The following is a 22,324-nucleotide window of genomic DNA, read 5'->3' as shown; positions in this document are numbered from 1 at the left end:
TAGAGGATGATTGGTTATTGCTGGCTGTAGCAGAACTGACATCTTCAAACTCTAAACAGTGGAGCGGAACCTCGACGATTCCTTCATCTGTTTCAACATATCTGAAGGATGAGAGTTCACTGACCAACAAATCTTCATCCCCACACACGATTACCAGTTTGTCATCTATCAAGTATTTTAGTCTTTGGTGCAGTGTAGAAGTGACTGCCCCAGCGACATGAATCCATGGTCTTCCCAACATACAACTGTAAGCTGGATTGATATCCATGACTTAGAATGTAATGCTGAACTGGTGGGATCCAACACAGATAGGCAAATCGACCTCCCCAATTACCTGCCTTCGGGAACCATCGAAAGCTCTAACGATTAATGCACTGGTTCTCATCTCGGGCCCTTTAAAATGTAATTGGCTCAATGTAGACTTGGGTAGTACATTAAGCAAAGATCCAGTATCAACGAGGACTCGGGATAAGAGAGAGTCAGTACATGTGACCGAAATGTGTAGTGCTTTGTTGTGGGCATTTCCGCTCTACTTCATTAAATCCCAGATACCTACTGGCATTGATATTGACAACCATGTCGTCAAATTCATCGACCGTGATATCTTGCATCACGTGAGCAATATTTAGAACTTTCAGCAATGCTTTGCGATGAGACTCAGAACTCAACAGCAAAGACAAAATTGATATTTTGGAGGGCATTTGATTCAACTGGTCAATAATCTTGAAGTCACTTTTCTTGATCAGTTTGAGGAATTCTTAGCTTTCCTCAAAGGTGATACTCTTCTTGTTATCCTCAATATGTTCTTTCTCAACCATCGACCCTTTACCCTTAGATGCTTCGGACTCGACAACTTTGTTTTCAATAACCTTCGTCAACACCGGAGTAGTCGTCACGGTTGGAGTGGCAAGTACAGTTTCCCCTGCTTGCGGAGTCGGAGTAGGAGTGACCTTCTCCTTAGGCGGGATAACTGTGGGTGCTGGAGACACCCTAGAAGTGTATTTAGGAGCAAACACACGGCCACTTCGAGTCATGCCTCCCGTTCCAGCAATGCTGATGATTTCTGCATCAGGAATGCGGATTTCCTTTCCTCCCAAATACGTTGTAGTCTCATAATTCCAAGGCATTGCCTTAGTATTCTAATACGGGAACGGAGTTGGAATACGAAAATGAATCGCCTGAATCCTCTTGGGAGGAGCTTTAACCTTCTTTTTTCTGTACACAATTGTTATTGGTTCAATTACTGCCACCTCTTCTGCTGCTTGAGATTTGGAGAATTGTATTAACCCCTGATACATCAGTTCATGCACACAACCTCTCAGTTGGTTGCAATTATCTGGATCAAACTCGCATACTATGCAATCATCGTGTACCCCTTCTAGAAACCGAAACTGTTCAAGCTTCTGTAATACAACGGACATCTGGGTCTTCACTTCTTCTGCCCTCAGTATAGATTCAGTATTTTCCTCTTCAATCATGGCGTTGACTGCTGCACCGCTGTGATTCGGCAAAGGATTTTTCTTTACATTAGGTTTTTCTTCAGAGAAAGTCAGGATGTCTTGATTGATCAAATCTTGGATTTTGTATTTGAGTGCCTAATAATCTTCTATAGAATGCCCTATGAATCCATCATGATAGGTGCACGAAGCGTTAAAATCATGCTTGGCACGGAATGGAGGAGTGGCCGTAGATAATTCTTTTGGTACGACAACCCCCATATGAATCAGATAGGGTACCAGTTCGGAATACGACAACATAATCTTGTCAATTTGGGGCCGATTACCAAAATTGCCTTTATTGTTTTGACCTCAATTTTATCCTTTGTTATCACGATTATATTGTTGGTTCGGATTTTTCTGAGCGGGTGTTGACTGCTGATTACCTTTCTGCGCTTGGTACTGGAATGGCAGTTGTTGATATTGAGCTATGGTGACGTACGAATATGGGGAATACGACATAGAGGCCATCGGAAATTGATATCGGGGGCGATCCTTCGTCGTTACAGCGTTTTCTTCCCCCTCATTCTTTTTAGAGAAACCCCCATGCGGCCTCTTGTTGGTTGTCTGTTGTGCGGTTGTGTCTGTGATTTTCCCTAATTTCAACCCACTCTCGACGCGTTCCCTAATGGTTACCATATCAACAAAATTTGTCAACGAACTACCGACCATCTTTTCAAAATACAACACTTGCAGTGTACTCATGAAGATGTCCACTAATTCATTGTCAGATAATGCTAGTCAAACCCTAGACGCCATTTCGCGCCAACATTGAGCATATTCCTTGAAGGTTTCGTTAGATATTTGAGACTTATTCTGTAATTGAAGCCTTGTCGGAGCCATGTCAAGGTTGTACTTGTATTGTTTCAAGAATGCCTCAGAGAGGTCCCTCCATGACCGGATCTTTGAGCGCTCTAGACCCATGTATCAATCCAAGGAAGCCCCAACCAGGCTATCTTGGAAGCAATGGATCAAGAGGTTGTCATTATCAATGTGTGAGGCCATTTTCCTGCAGTACATGGTGAGGTGAATATGGGGACAGATAAGGCCTTTGTACTTTGGAAGGTCATGCACCTTGAATTTCTGAGGGAGTACCATGTTCGGGACCAAGCAGAGGTCTCGAGCATCTATACCGAAGGAGGAGAAGCCCTCAATGGCCCTTATTATGTCGTCCAAGAGCTAGTAATCTGCAGGTCTGGCCGGATCAGTAGCGGGATGAGCGACTTGACTGGCCGGTCAGGAAGCTTCTGGAGCGATCGATGCAGGCATATTCGGGGTGAACCACATCTGAGGTGGGTAAGAGAAACTAGGTGGTACAGTCTGAGCAGAATGAGTTGTTTGAGGATATTTCCCTCCAGCCTGGGCATTAGGGGCCTGAGGTGCCCCTGTTTGCACGTGCTGGAGTGTAGGGCATGTCAGCATGGGAATGGAGGATGCCCTAGGATAACCAAAAGGAAAAGACGGGACTTGCTTTACGCTCGCAGCTTAAGCGGTTTGATTGGGGATCTGGAAGTGGAGGCACTGGCCTCGGTAGTCCTCTTCATCATTAGGGATGTCGTCAGGAACCTGACCTTGGTTATTATCCGGATCAGCAACATCGATCAGAGTAGTTTGAACACTGGGGTGAGCCCACGGGAAACTAGCATTTCCAGCAACAACAGCGACAAAGAGAGCCGGGTGAGGGAAGAAAGCTCCCTCACTAGCAAGACTGGCAGCTAGATGTGGGGGCATTCCCCATGGGTAGGCAGCAGCGAGCCTAGCAGAGTCAACATGAACCATCCGACGGTTCCCAGAGTTGGGCACAACAGTTTCTGCCTGAGTATCGACGGTAGTGCCAGCAGCAACAGTAGGAATGGTCACCCCAGCAGCATGGGTGACGTTAGCAGTAGTAGAGGCAGGGTTCCTTTGAGACTAGAGAATCTCAAGGATAGTCTCCATGTTCCCCCTGAAAAGGTTCATTTCACCTTGCACCTGGGCAAGGGACTCGCAGACAACAACACTGTCGGCTTCGTATTCGGCCATGATCCTTGACTTGTTGGAGCGTGTGTAGCATTGATGAGGAGTCATCGTTGTTGCTGTAGAAAAACGGCGAGTGTAAGCATTTTGTTTTCTGGCGGATTTTGGCAAATAAATGCGTGGATGCATGTATGTAGGCAAAAAGATTTGATATGGACATTTGTTATTTTCCATTTATTTGTAAAGAAAAAACAGTTTCAAGGAATCCGCGAGTTTGTTTATTTAACACAAGCAAATACCAAGCATAAAGAGAGACAGTTTATGAAGCCAATAACCGAGAAACTCTTTTATTCAATGTTGATAAAACGGAATACAAGTACAACAAGGAAATGCCCATCGGGCTACAAATGTATCACATTGGTTCTATCAAACCTCAACCTAGTGAGTTATAAGCAACTAGAAGCAATTGGATAACAACTCTTCATAGTAAGTCTAAGATTTGGGGGACAGGCAGCCGCCCCACTTTCCCAATATCGCACTCCCTTCAGGTGGTAAGTTGTGATCTGGTTCGCTTGGAACGTTGTTCACAACTGTCTTCACTTGTGTGTTGGTGTCTTCCAGGTTCCCATGTGATTGCCCTTTTAACTCGAATCTCTTCTAGTCTTTGATTCAGCTCGTACTGATTTTGGAGAAGGGTGACTTCTAGCTGTTTGGTGTGACTTTTATCATCCTTCAACTCCTTCTTACAAGCTTCTAGAAGACTTTGGAGTTTCTTGGTTTGTTCCATGTGTTCAAGTTCCGCTTTGCTGACTCGGTATTAAGCTTCGGCTAACTGCTTCTTTTTGGCTGTCAGGATGGCATAAGTCCCTTTGAGGGTGTCACCCACTTTGAGTCTTTTGAATACCTCTATCTGTACCTCATCATCTGCTTGACGAACTCGGTCTCTCTTCTAATTCAGATTAAAATTCAATGTTTCTTTCTCCAAAGAGATCTTACAAAGCCTAGATTTGAGATCAACATTCTCTTTCTCTAGGGTCTTGATAACCTTCTTCAATTCATTGACTTCAGAATTTGGATGGTTCTCTGGCTCAAGAGGTTGGACGCTTATGGACGGTTTGGGCGGGAACGATAACAAAATCTCACTAACTCTTCTCTTGACCCAATTGGTGTAAGCTTCCTTAGCGATGCAATTCTTCTTACCCATCTATGCTCTTCCTTGAGGACAAATCGCTCCCCAAGCCTTGACAATCTTCTTCATCAACTTTGGCTCCTCGACCCCTTCATATAAGACAAAACCTTCTACACTCTTGAGACCAGGTTTGTCCAACATAGGGTATCCTAGTTGTCGCAATGCTAACCTCGGGTTGTAGTTGATTCCTCCTTTTGTACCAAGAAGAGGTACATTAGGAAAATCCCCATAGTTGAGGATGAGCTTGACACAAGCGTAAACTCAAGAATACCAAGTAATACCTTCAGCTTTCAAGGACATGATCCGCTGGGACCACTTCAACTTATCTTTGTTCTCTACAAAAGGGCCTTTACTGGGTAGATACGAAATAAACCATCTATGTAATAAAGGGGTACAACAAACGATAGTACCTTTCTTATTCTAAGTCCTCACATGGATGTAGTAGTAAGTATCAGCGAGAAGAGTAGGAATAGGATTCTGAGTCAGGACGATATGAATAGCAGCCAAGTCTACGAATTCCTCCATATTCGGAAACAATACAATCCCATAGATAAGTAGAGCTAGATTGGTGTTGAAGGCCGTCCAACTCCCATCTTCGATGAATGCAATAGCTTTGTCCACTAGAAACTTAGAGGTGAAGCCATAAATTCCACTCTTTGGCTTCAGGTTCGGTTATATTTCCTTCTTTCCCATATGTATAGCTTCAGCAAGATCTTGATATTTAGGCAGTTCCTTAGTGTGAATATAGGGCACCTGGTTCTTGATCATAATACCCAGAATATGTGAGTACTCTTCCAATGCAGGCGATAACTGGTAATCTTGGAAAGTAAAACATCTCAGTGGGGGCTCGTAGAATTGCACCAGAGTGTGCACAATAGTGATGTTGACTTTGGTGTTCAGAATACCTAAAAGGTTACCATAAGCTTCCTTGAAGTCATCTTTGTGTCCCAGATCTAAACGTGCCCCAAGTCCTCTCAATACAGCCAACTGAGGTTCCACAAACTTGTAATTGTGGATATTCTTTCTCTCGGGATTCATGTTTCGCTTTGAATGCTTGGAAAATAAACCAGACTCTTGGTTTCCTGGAAAGACATGCATATGCAAAAATTTGGTCATGATGAGATGATATAAGTCACATGGATTCAAAACTCTGGCAAGTTCTGAACAATCTGTAAGTGCCACATGTTGCAAGTTCAAAGGTTCGACGTAACATGAGTATCAAGGTAGGTAAAATCCATATACCCCTCACATGTGCGGACTATGCTCCAAGGTGGTTCCTAGAAGGTCTCCTAGAGTCATCGACTCAAAATGGAAATACTATGCCGTAGTGAATACTCATAGGACAAAAGTACTTCCAAGTGAATCTAGTCTAGGTGTGGCTCTCATGACAACCCAACGCGCGAAATGCAGGCTACACGACTACCCACGAGTCTAACCTATGAGTATACTAAGCTCGGTTACAGAGCTTTCCTCTCATGTAGTCTAACCCATCCCAAGAACAACACAACAGATATATCTATAATATAAAGCAAATAAGAAACGGGCGATAAATTAAAGCGAGTAAATCTATAAAGGTAAGCACCTAAAACTAGTGATGGAACAACCTAAACTAGGCTCGACTCCTTTTAGCGACTAGGAAGCACTCCAAGTAGCGAAGTGTCCCCAGCTAAAGCTAGCGGAAATATACCCGAACGTATCGCACGCTCAAACATACAACCGAGTCGCCATCGAACTTTATTTATCCCCAAAGAAAAGGGAAAACATCGATAAAACTCAGGGGAAAGAGATACACTGGGTAAGAAAGTCGGTTATACAAGGGGAAGGTATTAACATCCCAAACATCCATGGTACTCCATGGGAACCATTTTTATTGTTCTCGCTCGAATAGGTGTTATCTAAGGATTACTCGCAAAAGAATGAGGAAGTAAATAAAATAGATAAAGTGCTCGGTGAGGATTAGGGACCTCATGCCTATGTATCCTCATTGCACATTCAGAGCTTTGTAGTTCAAGGAACTAGAGGTGGGAGATGAAAAGAAGTGTGATAACAGTATGGTCTGAACCAAAGAATTGTATGATTTGAACTCCAACAAGGATGAAAACGTGAACCCAAGAGTAAACAAGTATGAACCAATAAGTGAGGGCGTATAACACTTGTATCACTGTACTGGAACAACCGAAAAGAGAGGAATTAGGTGTTTGGCTTAAGGGCCAAATAACTCTTGGTTCACGAGTGAATACAAGATGGAGCATAAAGGTGTAATGTATTTGGCTCAAAGAATAAGGTATATCACATGAAGTGAAGGAAGGTAGTATATGAAGGTAGGTCGTGATTAATGTTCCATGGAGATGAATGGAGTGAAGTGACCGAAGTCACAGAAATGAGTATCTGGTGGCAAGTGACTGCAGAAGTATTGTTTGAAATCAAAAGGTGAAAGTGTATTGGAATCCATAAGAGAAATGAGATTTCTACCATAGAGGGAAACAACTCTGACCGCGACAGGGTGTTAGCCAAAAAAGAAGGAATTAAGTGTTTGAGGTTGTTTGGCCAAACAACTCTAGGTATGAAATGTGGACTATTCGTTAAGCGTCCTAAAAGGGTATGTATGGAATTCCAAATAAAGTGTATTTCGAGGTCAAAAAGACAGTATGTCACTGGGTGAACGATTTATGATCGAAGGTAGGTAATGAATAGTGAAAGATATGAATGGTGCCCTAAGGCGAAGGAGGAATAATTAGAAGTATGCTCTCCAAGGATTCACATCCTCGTGCATACGTATTCTCATTGTGAAATGAGAAAGTAAGAGCAACCGTAGTTCGAAACTACGAGAATAGAGAGAAAGAGACGTTTGTCTAAGCAACGGGGACTCACAAGACAATCACATCTTCAAAGGAGGATTATAGTACTGGAGTGCAAGGAGTAGTGTATCACTTGCTGGGGAAATAAATAGTTTGAGATCAAGTAAGAACAGTATCTTGGATCCAAGAAAAGGATAGACTCTTAATCGAAGAGCAAAGTAGGAATTTACCAATACGTGGACTATCAGACCGCCACTATAAGGTAAAGCCAAAAAGAAAGACTGAATTAAATGTTTGGGGTTTTTTGCCCAAACAACTCTAGATTCAAGAGATGGATTGTTGTTGAGACGTCCTAAAAGGATAGACAAGGATTCCAAGGAGAAGTATGATTGATCTCAAAAAGATGGTATTGATTGAATGAATGGAGAACGATTGATTGATAAATAGGGTAGCTCGCGAAGAAACTGGGTTCTCCTGCCTACGTACCCTCATTGTGCAATGAGGAAATCAGAGCTTTCGTAGTTCAGCCCACTAGGGCTGAAAAGAATATGATTGGAGGCAAGAAGAAATGGATGATTGAGATTGAAATGATTGAATGAAATGGAGAGACTTGATAGATACTGGATGAGAATCACATTAACTTTCAAGTGGAAAGAGAAAAGTATTTATAGTTGTTTCTTGCAATGATGATGAAGACCTTATCAATCGTTTGATCGAATTGTACTAAAGTCTATGAACGGAGGTGAATACGATGAGCGATGGGTCATACGTCCCATACCTATAGATACTCAGAATGGGGGTAGGAATACTACAGTCCGACTCCTTCTCCATTACTTAAGGCTCGTATCATACAACTTGATTTATGATTGATAAGTTGTTGATAATCCTTACTTTGTTGTATTTCTTTTATAGTGAGAGATACTTGTCAATCGTAGGATTAGAATTATGCTAAAGTGTATGAATAGAGGCGAATACGATGAGCACTGGGTCATATCTCCCATACCCAAAGATACTCAGAATGAGGTTAGGAATACTCCAGTCCCACTCCTTCTCTACTACTTAAGCCTCGTGTCACACTCTTCTAACTTTGATTTCACAAGTGTTAAAGTTTCCACCTTTGATGTGCTTGAATAATCTGCTGCTTGATATGACTGAGGATGCCTTGATTGAAGAATCTGACTTTAGGCCTTGGGCTCCACAACTTGGAAGAAAAGTCTTATTAAGTGACCAAGGATCTTTTGGTCATTCAGTTTAGACTGTGGAATTATACAAGTTCAAAGGATTTAATTGATCAAAATTGCTTTTGATCAATTTAATCATGGGTTTTGTTTTGTTTTTAGGGAACTAGGTTTAGATCTAATCAAAGTTAGTAATTGTTGGAACCTACCCTAAGGGATCATGCATTAGAAATTGATTGGAAATTCTAAGTTAGAAGTCCTAAGGGAGCATGTGTAAATTGGTCAAAATGTTGATTAAAGTTCTATGTTAAGTCCTAAAATTGTAAGTAAACAATTAAATTCTATGTCACATTCTAATCCTAAAGGGATCATGCAATTCTAACACAAAAAATGCCAAAATAAGCCCATAAGGGCAAAATGGTCATTTGAAAAAATATGTCAAGTTTTATTCATGTCCTAAAATTGATTCATCCTAATGTGAAAAATTAACCTAATGTTGAGAAATGTCAAGACCCTACATTTAATCAAGCCTAATTGTTCCTAATGAAAATTCTAATTAGTTCATAATATGCTAATTAAATCCTAAAATCAAGATTTATTCCTAATTGTCAATTATCAACCTAATTATCCTAATTGAAATATAAAACAAAAAAGAAAATAAAAGAAACAAATAAAATGGAAAATGGGGTGTAATTGTTAAATGGGGTGAGAACTGAAATTGCCTAATGGATTGTAGGTGAGCCTAAACCATGTTTTTGGTACAAGAAGTGCATTCCAAAAATGAGTGTGGGGTGTGAAATAGAAAAGCCATATGGGTTGTGTCCAGGACCACTCAATTAAGACGTTCCCAGGGGGTGGTGTACATGGAAAATCTAGGGTGAATCCAGTAAAAAGCCAATGGGCTTGGCTAAGCCCATTTCTCATTTTCTTTATTAGTTGTTGGGGGTGTATGTGCAATGTTGGTGTACAAAAACTAATTCAATGGGCCTAATGGACTAAGTCCAATCACCCCTCCCTGTTGACTTGTCCAAGTTAGCAGGTTTGAATTGGTCATCATCGCGCGCTAATGCTCTCCCTCAGTCTCACTGTTCGTCCATGTTGGGCCACAGCGCCGGCGGCTGTTGCCGATGACAGTGGTAGCTTGACCTAAATTTATACCATTATCAGATGTGCAAGGCCATGCTGATGATGAAAATGGGGCCGATTTTGGGAATTGATTATTGCATTGGCCAAATCGAAGGAAGTTTGGGAAGAACCCTAGGTCTCTAATCTCGAATTAAATGGAGTTTGGAATGAGTTAACCTCTAACACCATAGGGATTTCGCTCCCTAGCCTCAAAGCTACACTCCGGTACACTCAATGCAAGAAAACATCACAGAAGAGAAATGGACTTACCAGAGAAGACGATCGGAAACTTCAGTAGGTGAGTTCTTGATCTCGATTTACACGTTCCTTCTTCCTCTTTCTTCTTCTTCTTCTGAATTTGAGAATGGTGAACAATGAAATGAAAATGCAGTGGTTAAGCTCAAGCGAGATTGAAGCTTCAATGTGAAGCTTCAATGGCTTTTTTGAGAGAGAAGTAGAGCTTTGGTGAAGGTGAGGGAGGAGATTGCAGAGTGACTGAGTTTCGAGCAAAAAATGTTCAAGGTCCTTGAATGATGGTGATGATTTTGTTTAAATAGAGATGAGGTTTGGGATTTGGTTAGCCTTGGAATGAGGTTAGGATTCTGTTAGACTCAGGTTTGGATTTAGTTAAGCTTGGCTCACTGAGTTAGTGGTTAACTCAGTTAGTTGATGTTTCACTCAGATAGTTAAATTGGTTAATGTTAGTTGGTGAATGATTGAATGACCAATTTGTTTTTGTTGACTGGATAATGTAGGTTACACTTAAGTGGGATTGGTCCATTGGCTTAAGTGATGACCTGTTGAACAGGTTTTTTTTCTAGTTGGCTTGGTTAGTGAATTGGAACTTTGCAATGTTATTTCACTGTTATGCTTTACAAGCCCAGACATATGCTTGTTTTGATTTTCTTTGATATGTTATGGCTTGGTTAAACCATGGTACTCAAATGGTTTTGCTGCAGGGTTTGGAGATGGTTGTGGAATACTCCAACTAGCAAGAACTTGGCACATGATGAGGCTCCAATTCAGCACCACTATCCATTGAGGTATGTGTGTATTTGACTTGGGCAAGGGTTTGTGGTGAACACAGTTGAGCAATCAATTATGCATTGGTCTGTCGAAGGCTATGATGAAGCAATAGTAGTTTGTGTAGCCTTGTTTTGATGCAAAAGTATTTGGATCTTTATTGTGTTAATTTCATATCAAGCTGTTGTACCAAGTATACAGGTTGTGGTTGGATGGTTAGCATGGCCAGGTTGCAAGTGTTAACTGAGAAATTATAAATGTTAGGTTTATGATTAAAAGCCATTAATTGATGATGCCATGCTGTGATTTGTTTAGGAAAATGGTAATGCTAGTTGCAGGGGTTTCTAATGCCTTCTGCCGGTCTGCTCATGATCTCATTGTCCTTGCTTTGTACATGTAATGTCCAGTTAGGTATGCCAAATCAAGTTAGGTATTGTATGAAATGGTTTTGGTTAATTAGTTTGGATTGTTTTGGTCTGTCGTGTTGCTGCAGGATGCTGTTTAGCATTGGTTTTGTTGGTTTGGTGCAAGGCTGTTGAGATTTGGTGTGGTGGTGTGCATGTCATGAGTTGTTAGGAGTTCTACAGCACTCCAAAGATTTGCTGCAGGAAATCAGACTTGGACAGGTTATGAATATGTAATATCTAGGCCAGTTCAGTGGAGAATGGTACTACCATCCGACTCAATCAGAACCAAAGGCCATGTGGCTTGGATCAAGGTATCTCAACTTAGCCATTAGCTCATGTTTTTGGATGATGGAGTGTCATAATGCATCATTTCCATGGTTCTGCTCAAGACCCATGGTAATGTATTGATTTTGCAGGTTGTTATTGCTGTTTGGCGGCAGGCTCATGGTTGCTGCAAGATTCTAGTGACAGGATATGGAATGGATCGCTACAGCAGCAGGGCATGCATTTTCAGGGCCTGGTACATTATTTTGGTTCTGCCACATGGATAATGATTGGTCATTGCAGGATTTGCTGCAGGTTGCATACTATGGTTCATGGCTGGCAGGTTGTGAAGTGATTTATGCATGATGGTTTGTTGTGCACCATTAGGACTGTTTGAAAGAACCAAATGTTGCCATGATGTCTTCTATTATATAAGGTGAAGAGATGGTTGCAGTGAGTCCATCGTGGCCTTCATCAATGGTTTAATTCCATGTTACAACTTGCAAGACTATCTAGTATGGAAGACCTACTTAGGATGCCATGAAATGTCATGGTTTGCCAAGGAAACATGGGCTGCAATTGATATGTGTTTTCTAATTGCCTTGAGTTTAATTTGCATGAATTTGGGACATGATGAATAATTATTCATGTATACATGATGCAGGGTCATTGGATGGTGGAATTGGATATGGTTGTAAGGCAAAGTCCAAGTGTTGAAGATATGACCAAGTTCAAAGCATGTTGGCATCAAAGTGAAGAATCAAGTTCAAATGGTTAAATCAAAATCAAACATGGACATGGAGAATGAAATTAGAGCTAGGACTAGTCATTTAGTGATTAGGGATGACCAAGGATCTAGGTTGACTTTGGTCAAAGTTGACCAAAAAGTCAACTGTTGACCAAAGTCAACAATTGGTCAAAGTTCACTTTTCCTTGTATTTTTCTTGTAAATCGACAATGAATGGATGATTATGGTGAAATTTAGGGTTTTTGGAGTTAGGGTTGACTTTGGTCAAAGTTGACCAAAAAGTCAATTGTTGACCAAAGTCAACAACTGGTCACAAATGCCAAATTTTGTATTTTCTTCTGTAGAATCACATGTATGGTTTAAAATGACTTGAAATGGTTTGAAATGGTTTGAAAACTGGTTGGAAATTGGTTTCACAATTGGTTTATTTATGACTTGAATGTTTGACTTTTGAAAAGAAAATAACTTGACTGATAATGTATATGAACAAGGCCATGAAATGAGACCATCAGGTTAGGGTTTGATATAACATCCATGAATCAAAGGCATGACTAGCAAGTGGATTGAAACACAAGAAGTTTGGTTGTTCATATGACCTGGACCAAAGATGTATCCACAACCATAGGAATAACACCAATGACTTTGGACCAAGACCAATGCTCAAAGAAAGGTTAAGCGAAGCATGTTGACAATGTGTAAAGGTTGAGGGGTCATGAATGCACAGTCAAGCCACCAAGTTCATTTGATTCACAATCTCCTGATTAGGGCTTTGGAGACCAAGATAAAGGCCTGGGGAAGCTCCATGAGATCATGCCTTGAGGAATTAGGGCTTTGAAGGCCCTAGATTGTCTGGTCACACCTTTGTTGAATTCAAGCCTTCACCACCATTATTAGGGTTTCACATCCCCCATACTGATGATATCGTTAAACCATACCTCTGAGCTTTGATATCCATATAAATCCTAGCTTTATAAGCCCAAGTTTCTTCTGAATCCATGATGAATGATGCATGTGGATGAATTATGCATGTATGCAAGTGATCTCCTGATCAAGTGATTGGATGAATAAGTGAGAAAGGGGAGGAAATTTTTTGGGGTACAACACATGGGATACTAAAATTTTTCATGTTGATCACAAGTCTTGGAAATGATTGGAAAATGTCTAAAAGGTGCCTCAAACTCGTGTGGCCAAAACTAACCAGGACTTAGAAACATTTGGCTCAATTTAGACTTTGTTGATCATGGTGAAAAACTTTGGTTATCCATATCTTTCAATTGGTAAGGACTTTTGAATTTATTTTTCCACTAAGATAAAGTATGGAGTATAATCTTTAAATTCATCTATCAAGCATCAAGAGTATGATTTTAATTATTCACAAAGAATCCATAAAGTCATGCACTTAACAAGGTTAAAAACTTAGAAAAATTTCTAAGTGTTTTGGATTTTTCAACAACTTAAAACCCTAACTTTGATCATCAATATCTTCCACTTCAAGAAAGATTTTGACTTCTATTTTTCATCAACTTGTAGTATCAAATGACATCTTTAAGTGAAGCCCTCAAGAATTTTCATTGGATGCTTGAATAAAAAACTATGGCCTTGAAAAGTAGGTCACTTGATTATGGAATTTTGTAGTTGGAAAAATTTGCAAAATTCTAATTTGACAACTTTTAATATTTTTATTTATTTTCTTGATTAAGCTTGATCCAAATCAATCATCTTACATATTTTCATGATTATTGACTTGAGAAGTCCATGGTTGACCAAAAATGTCAAAAGTCAAACTTTGACTTTAATCATCTATTGGCTTTGTATTATATGAACTCAAATCTTGCAATCATCAATGAATTGAACTTCTTGAGCTACCTGGATCATGTGAATGGACTACAAAGATGTATTTGAGACCTTTGAATCATGCTTTGATGGATGGGGTCATGCTCAAATGAAAAAGTCAACTCTAAGCTGTCTTTGGCCAAAAACTCTAATTTGGAGTGTTAGATGAATTGGAGCTTGATGAACTTGAAATGATGCAAATCTTGCACTTGATTGTTGATGAAGGGAATATCTTGATAATCATGAATGAATGGGAGACTTAAGATGTTGAGGATCACACAAATCCTTGAATGACCTTCTTCTTGAACTTCTTGATTACAACCCTAACTTGTAAAGCAAACAAGGCACATATTTTTTGTATTTTCATAAGGTTAGTAATGCATAAAAGACACACACATGAAATTTTTGATGCTATGAAAATGAGATGGGATCTTAGGGTAAAAATTAGGGTATGACAAATGCTCCTATTTAAGTTTCTTTCATTAGAAGATATGAAGATTGACATTTCCGTCTCGACGATATGAGAGAGACGTAAATACAAACATGCACAATTTTGGCCCTTAAGATGCCACAAAATGATATGATATGATATGATATGAATGCAAACAAAACTTCTGTGAGGAATAACACCACAGGGGAACAACAACAAACTAATCTATTGGGAAAAGATTAATATTACTGGAAAATGATTAATATTACTGGGAAAGGGTTGCAACTTCACTGTAAAAAAAATGCAATTTTGGAAATTGGAAAGATAGGAACTCCACTAGGGAAGAGACTATCAACTATTAATCGTAAGGTAGCTTAATAGGGGAGAGAAATATTACCTACTGCTAAACATATGGTAGCCTAATCAAAGGTAATAAAATCAGGAAAAATATCAGATCGCAACAGATTTCTCAGATAAAGAGATGACCGCCTGTTCAAATAACGAGTCCAGTTGAAGAATAACAAACTTCCATTAAAAGAATATGATTTAGTTTGTTCTTTAACTAAATAATCCACTTAGAAAAAGTAAATAAACCTCCCCAACACTCTAGGTTGTAAGCCACGATCTGGTCTCAGTTTCATCTTTAATCAAGTTTTCCACTTGAAAAGGATAAAATAAACTTCCCTAATGCTTCATGTCAACATCCCCGAACGAGTCTCAGTTTCTTCTTTAATCAAGTTTTCCACTTGAAAAGGATAAAGTAAACCTCCCCAACGCTTCGGGTCAACAACGCCGAACGGGTCTCAGTTTCTTCTTTAACCAAGTTTTCCACTTGAAAAGGATAAAGTAAACCTCCCCAACGCTTCGAGTCAACAACCATGAACGAATCTAAGTTTCTTCTTTAATCAAGTCTTCCACTTGAAAAGGATAATAAACCTCCCCACAATTCTGGTCATAAACCATGAACGGGTCTCAGTTTCTTCTTTAATCAAGTCTTCCACTTGAAAAGGATAAGCAAACAAACTCCTAAAAGGGTAACCATTTTCTGAATTGATAACTTCATCGGGGATCTTTAAAGAGATGAGGGCCAATTAATTTTCTAAACGGGCACATTATTCCACCAGTTCACAACATTCATAGAGGACAAAGTGGCTAATGCATCTGCCATTTGATTTTCTTCACGGGGAATATGGAAACTCAATTTAATTGAAGAAGGTTGACAACCTACTTGCATAATCTTTATAGGAGATTAAACCGGGTTGACGAGTTTCCCACTCTCCTTTGATATGATTGATTACAAAAGTCGAGTCTCTATACACATTCAGAATCTTGATTCTCAAGTCGACAGCTTCTTCGAGACCCATAATGCAAGCTGTCATACCCCAATTTTACCCCTCATCTAGTAAATCGATACACTCATCATGAGTTCCACATCATATGCACATCATAACATGCATTTCATATTGCATAATGCCTGAAATGTCAAACAAAATAAATTTTCATATTTACAGACAAACCGGTCGAACTGATCCACAAATATACATAAAATTAGCGGGCTAAAATTTTCAATATCGATCTTTCAGACATCAAATTTATTAATCTACGGTTCACGTAGTTCAAACTGGCGTGCTCATTTTATTTTTTCATCTACTTTTTCGGTCGTATTTTGACCAGTCTGAGCATTTTAACCGATCATTTTTTATTTCAAAATTGGCTCAAACGCTGTATATTTCTGATAGGTTTATTTTGCGTTGATCATTTTGGGGCATTCAATTTAATTTTTCGGGCACTTTTGCGCCCAATTTTTATTCAATTTGAGTCAGTGTATTTTTATTTTGTTGTCAACATGTTCATAAAAAATAAATAAAATTATTTATGCTTTCAGTTTGATTTTATTTTATACATTTATGTTTTTTATTATAGTTGATCTATTTTTTAACTCATTTTAAACATAAAATAATCATAAAAGAATAGTTGTGGAAATCCAAAAAAATAAAAGAAACCCTAGTAGCACCTATATATACTAATGTTATGCAATGAAGAGAGAGAAACCCGATCAATAAACAAGCAACAATGACCCCCTACCAATTTGCTTTCTCTAACATTCATTTGGCTTTTAAAAGAGGAAAGGAGACACTGTTTTTTTGGTTGACACAGTAGTGCAAATTATTTTTCATTTTTCACTATTCTCAACACTACTACCTCTCTTCTCCCGCTCACTAAAACGCTACACGACCACCTTGTAACTATCATCACCCTCACATCACCTTATTTTTCACCTTCTAAACCATACAAAAGTGTGCATGAAAAAGTAGCTATGATAACACACTAAAAGAGGAAAACAACCTGCAAAATACAAGCTCCTCACGTTACAATCAATAGAGAAAAGGATCTCACCATTTTGTTTTATTTGACAACAAGCATAACTCACATACTAGAAAAACCTTGTTCATAACACCCTGTTCTCACCTTCCATTATTATTTGATTCTCACAACCTTCATAAACATAACCTTTTCTCACAAAACACATAGAAAAAAAAATCTTTTAATTCCTCACTTACTTGTTGTTGTTCATCCAAATACCTCAACAAATTTCCTTCTACTACAAAGAACATAATCTCCACACACCACTCACACTCCTCCATCTCTTCACTCCCATGTATATCATGAAAACATAACCAAACAAGTTTTTTCTTCTTCTTACACCTACTACTTAAACCATATTTTATTTTCACTCTTCATCACCATACCTCACAAGAAAACTTCTTCTACACCAACTAACAACAACTTTTCTAATCTTCCATGAAGCTCCACACCACCACCTTCGAAACGTGAATAGAACATACCACTATAAACGCTACCACTATTCTATCCACATAATCTTCACCATTATTAATTTAATCAATATTAACATTTCCAACACTTCTCAAACATACACACCAAGAAGTGAAGATGATAGAGTTAAAAAACAAATATTACATCATGTAGTTTCATCTCTTAATGGCAGCAACATTTTTCAAAATAAAACAAACGGCCACGGAGAGTGAAAGCATCAACAATAACAAACCTCACTTCCTTGTCTCCTCCTCCTTCAATTTCTCACCACAAATCATCTCCCTAAATAACCATTCAAGTAGCAGCAACATTCACCAAAAGCTCTGGTCACCGTGTTGCCGTTCCGACCACCACGCAGTTTCGTTGTCGGTAGCTCTTGATTCCTCTCCCTTATATGTTTCTTTTATTTTAGTTGTTTGTTAATGATTGAAGAGGGTAGGATTTTATTTTTATATTGTGAAAATATATTGGTTTATTGAATGAGAGAGGGAGAAATCATTATGTTCTTTTCTCATGATAAAGAAGAAACCTGCAAGTGGAGGATAAAAGAGAGTTAGATTTTTTAATTTTATTTTAAAAATCTATTTTTTTAAGAAAATTGAAAAGTATTTGTTTTTATTAGTTTTGAAAAAAGTTATGTTTATCATTTAAAAGATTAGTTTTTTTATGACACTCATGTATTTCCATAGTAGAATAGAAAAAAAAATGTAACTTTGCTCTATAGATTCCACACACCTTTTCAACTTTATTTTTCATTTTATTATTATTATTATTATTATTATTATTATTATTATTATTAATATTGTTATTATTATTATTATTATTATTTGTTTTATTATTATTATTATTACTATTATTATTATTATTATTTATTTTATATTTTAGTAGTAAAATTTGGTTAGGAAAAAGATTGATCATCTGGACTGATTCACCTTTCAAATTTTGGGCCCAATAGGCAATCTAGAATCCACACCCCATATTCATGTATACACTCTTGTTTATTTATTTATTTATTATTATTATTTTTTATTTTTGATTGATTTAAAATTAGCAATTAATTAATTAGTTATAGTTTAATTGATTAATTACATTTTTATTTGGTAAATAGATTATTCGATTAATTGTTTTGTCGATTTCATGTCTTTTAATCGATTACTTAGTTAATTTCTCTATCCATGTCCATACCCTAACATATGTAAATAATCTCACTAACATTTCACCATGATTTTGATCAAATAATTTTCAAACCATTTTAAACCAAATCAAACGTAATATCAAACTTTTTTTAAACAAATGCGAAAGAAGAGGACCATTGAAGTCCAGCATTCCAGCGGGAACCCTCGAATGATCGGCTCCGAGCCACGCGTTTTGCGTTAATCGTTCATTCTTTTCTTTCGTTTCTTAAAACACTTTAGTTAACTTGGACAAAATAAGAGCCGTTGGGATCAAGCATTCTGCCATATACAATTGATTATTATCAAACGTTCATTTTCCATAAATTTTGTTATTAAATAATCCTGAATGAAAAAGGACCGTTGGAATCTAGCATTTCGGTGGAACCCCGAATGGTTGATCCTGAGGCTTATGTATCGTTCTCATCAAATGTTCGTCATTCACATGTAAAATATATTCAACCAATCAAACTATTTTCTCGTCGCCGTGCGATTAATATTCAAAACCTTTCATAAATGAAAGGCATCTTATTTTAAGATGATGCAAAGCAACGCTTCATCCACAATTGTTAAGTTGAGATAAGTGACGTTTTTCGTAATGTTGATTTGTAAATCCATTCAATGTGAAGTATACGTCCGCTCCTCATTTGTTTTCGGTAAAACAATGTTTCTCGTCGATTAATACAAGATAACTTTCTCTAAAATCGACCGACAAACAAACATTTCTACCCAGAACTACGTAAGCCTTGAATTCTCTATTGTACCCGGAGATACGTAGGAGCAGGATTGCAAAATCTTGTCAAGATCATTAATAAAAAATTTAGGTTTAGTTTCTTTCTTCTGCCCCATAATAATAAAAACCTCTTTAGGTCCTTTCTCATTAATAGAAATTCAAAAATATTTATATTCTCTCTTTTCCTATCCTAAATAAGTAGAAGATTAGAAACTAACATATGCTAACATTTAAATCAAAACTAACTAAACGGTTTCCGTTGAGTATAACGAACGTGAGGGGTGCTAATACCTTCTCCTTGCGTAACTGACTCCCGAACCTTGATATTGGTTGCGATGACCATATCTTATCCTTTCGTTTAGGGGTTTTATCGATATTTTCCTTTTCCCTCTTTGGGAATAAATAAAGTTTGGTGGTGACTCCGTTAAGTTCATCCCGCGAGCGTGCGATTGCGCTCCGCGAGCATCATATTCTCATTTTTTGAGGTGCAACAGATGGTGACTCTGCTAGGGACATGAACATCTCCTAAGCGAGCCAAGCCTAGTTTAGTTAGGTTTTTGTATACGTGTTAGATTTGTTTGTTTCTTCTTTTAGTTATATATGGTTTCTTTTATGCTTTCTTTATCACATTTTTATATCTGTATATATATCTATGTGTGGGCTTTGGGATTTTTATATCATGAATAACGCTCTACGCCCGAGCTTTGGAAATAGAAGAGAGAACACATAATTTTAGAATTGGAAGTTGTGTAGTTTTAGTCCCCAATGTCCACTCCTTGCGTGCCTAGCATGAAGACTCCCCTAGAGTAGACCTATTTGTAGATCTCGTTATAAGACAGCTATCCTGTCGCGTGACGCTGATTCATGAAGGGTCCATGACTCTAGAAGCCCCTCTTAGAACTAGTTTCCGCTTTGGTATTTGTGTAATGTTAGACTCCAAGGGCCTCTCCATGTTGCACCCAACATGAAAACCCTGCTCAGAAGATACCTTTCATCACTCTTGTCATAAAGCGGCTAGCCTGTTGCATAATCTTGATATGATTGTGGTCAGTGACTCTGGGAACCTTATCAAAAATATAGAAACTATCTCGTGAGTGGGTTTATGGGTATAAAGCCTAGAACTATCTATTAAGGACCCTACCTAGTAGGGTATTAGGAGTTACTCGTGTTATCCCAGATCCTAACTACCTGCATTGCATTTTATTTGTATACCAATGCATAACAAAAAAATGCATTGCATCCATTCATATACCATTGCATCTGCATTCGTCATCATGTATTGCATATCATTTTCTAAGAATACCAAAAAAATCATCCATCCTTTGTCCAAGATCAGCAAAGTGATTCCTGACACACATTCAGAACAAAGAACCATGTCTCAGGAGATGATGGACGAGCTAAGGAAAAGTCAAGAAGCATTGTAGGAGGAACTCAATCTTTTGAAGAGCTAAATGGGATGGGTCTTGGAAACCCTGCAAGCCTTGTTAAGCAAAGAGGGCCACCCCGTATACACTGCTGCAAAAAAGAGAGCTACTACTCCATATCCATCTAGTGTTACCTCAAGTTCAGGGTAATTCCATGTGGAAGCTTCTCATTTACTAGCATATGGCCTTCCCTCAGGATGTCATCATCAACATCCTCTGTCTATACCTCCTCAAAATCACCGAAGTCAGGTTCGGAACAAAAACCAGAATCAGAATAAGGGGAACAAAGATCACAACGACCCGACTCCGGTGCCATATAGCAAGCTCTACCCGTAACTGATCCAAAATGCTTTGGTGACCCCTCGAGCTCTCACACCTACGTCACCATACTTACCATGGTACAATCCAAATAAAACATTTGAATTCCATAAAGGGGCAGTGGGACATGACCTGGATTCTTGCTTAGAGTTGAAAGCCTTAGTATGAGAACTGATTAACAAAAAGAGCTTAGTCTTCGAAGAAGACCACCCGAAGGTCAAGTGCAGATACCATACTGTAAAAATGGAGCACTCCATTAAGGAATGTAGGATTTTTAAGATAAGGCTGCAAAGATTGATTGACATAAGGTCACCAACACTCAAGGAAGAAGTCACGAGTACATATATCTTAATTTTTGGGCCAAGTAATGAGAAAGGGAAAGGACCCCTGAAACCCCTCAAGGTTTTGTACCAAAAGGAAGAGGTCAGAGATGTGGCTAACAAGATATCATTGTTTCCTGGTAAGAGCATTGAGATATCGCCTTGGATTTCAACTGTTATGACCCATGCCAACAAAGGTAAAGGAGAAGTGAGTAGTGGATCCAAGAGGGTTGCGTCTAACACTGAGATTGAAGGAAAAGAATTTGAAGATCGTTGCGCCAATGTTAAAAAGCTTGTTGATCCCAACCTTCAAGTGGCTGAAAATAAGCAGTTAGTAATGCCTAAAGTGCCATGCCATCAACCATTACCTCTCGATCCTCAGTACCAGAAGTTTGTAGCAAGGTCCGCTGAATCGGTCTACTCAGGTTCCGCGTCAGCATCAACGGGCTTGAAATCCAAACAATCAACTTCGACGTCAGAATCAACATAGACCTCTAATCCGACAGGAAATTGAGACTCTCCATATTGACCCAATACCGAGGACGTATAGTCAATTGTGGTCTCATTTGGTATAAAGCTCGTCGATAGATCATAGATAGACCATGTCCATGAAGTTCCTATTCCCTCCTTGGTACAACCCAAATGTTTAATGTGAGTTTCATGATGGAGTAATGGGGCACTCAATTGAAGTGTGTAACGTTTTCCAAGAAGACGTGCAACGTATGATCAATAAAGGGTAACTAAATTTCGATGGCCCTAATGTGGTGAATGGTCCATTACCCTCATGAGTTTGGAGACTTCAGGAAACACTTCCTAGAGGCAGGAAATCAAGACAAAGGAGCTCATCCTCAACGCCGATAATCATTTGGTTTTTTCTAGCATTTCATTTGTACTTTCTTTACATGTTAAACGTTGTTTGCTTTTAAGCTTTGTTTCTTTTAATGGTAATATTAATGAAATGGTCATGCATTTTGAATCAATCCTTTCGTATTCACTCTTGATTTTTTCCCTTCATTTATGAAAAAAAAACAAAAAAAATTACTTCTCTCATTCCCTTTTGTTTATCAAACCGTTG

General features: G+C 38.6%; 1 long non-coding RNA gene across 6 annotated transcripts; it reads left to right on the top strand.

The window, feature by feature from the left end:
- The first annotated feature begins 9,691 nt into the window (after positions 1-9,691).
- LOC127121356 (uncharacterized) lies at positions 9,692-12,515 on the top strand. 6 transcript variants are annotated; one of them, XR_007803419.1, is made up of 4 exons: positions 9,692-10,040; positions 10,702-10,785; positions 11,259-11,483; positions 11,562-12,515. It is a non-coding gene; the product is annotated as an uncharacterized LOC127121356 (long non-coding RNA). The 6 variants fall into 6 exon arrangements; XR_007803416.1 differs by adding an exon at positions 10,134-10,571 and having other exon boundaries at positions 10,702-11,483; XR_007803418.1 differs by having other exon boundaries at positions 9,692-10,571.
- Positions 12,516-22,324: the final 9,809 nt, after the last annotated feature.

The sequence above is a fragment of the Lathyrus oleraceus genome, chromosome 2 (genome assembly GCF_024323335.1).
Source record: "Lathyrus oleraceus cultivar Zhongwan6 chromosome 2, CAAS_Psat_ZW6_1.0, whole genome shotgun sequence".
Taxonomy (NCBI): Eukaryota; Viridiplantae; Streptophyta; class Magnoliopsida; order Fabales; family Fabaceae; genus Lathyrus; species Lathyrus oleraceus.
Note: the sequence above shows the minus strand (reverse complement) of the source record. Positions and strands in the feature narration are given on the sequence as shown.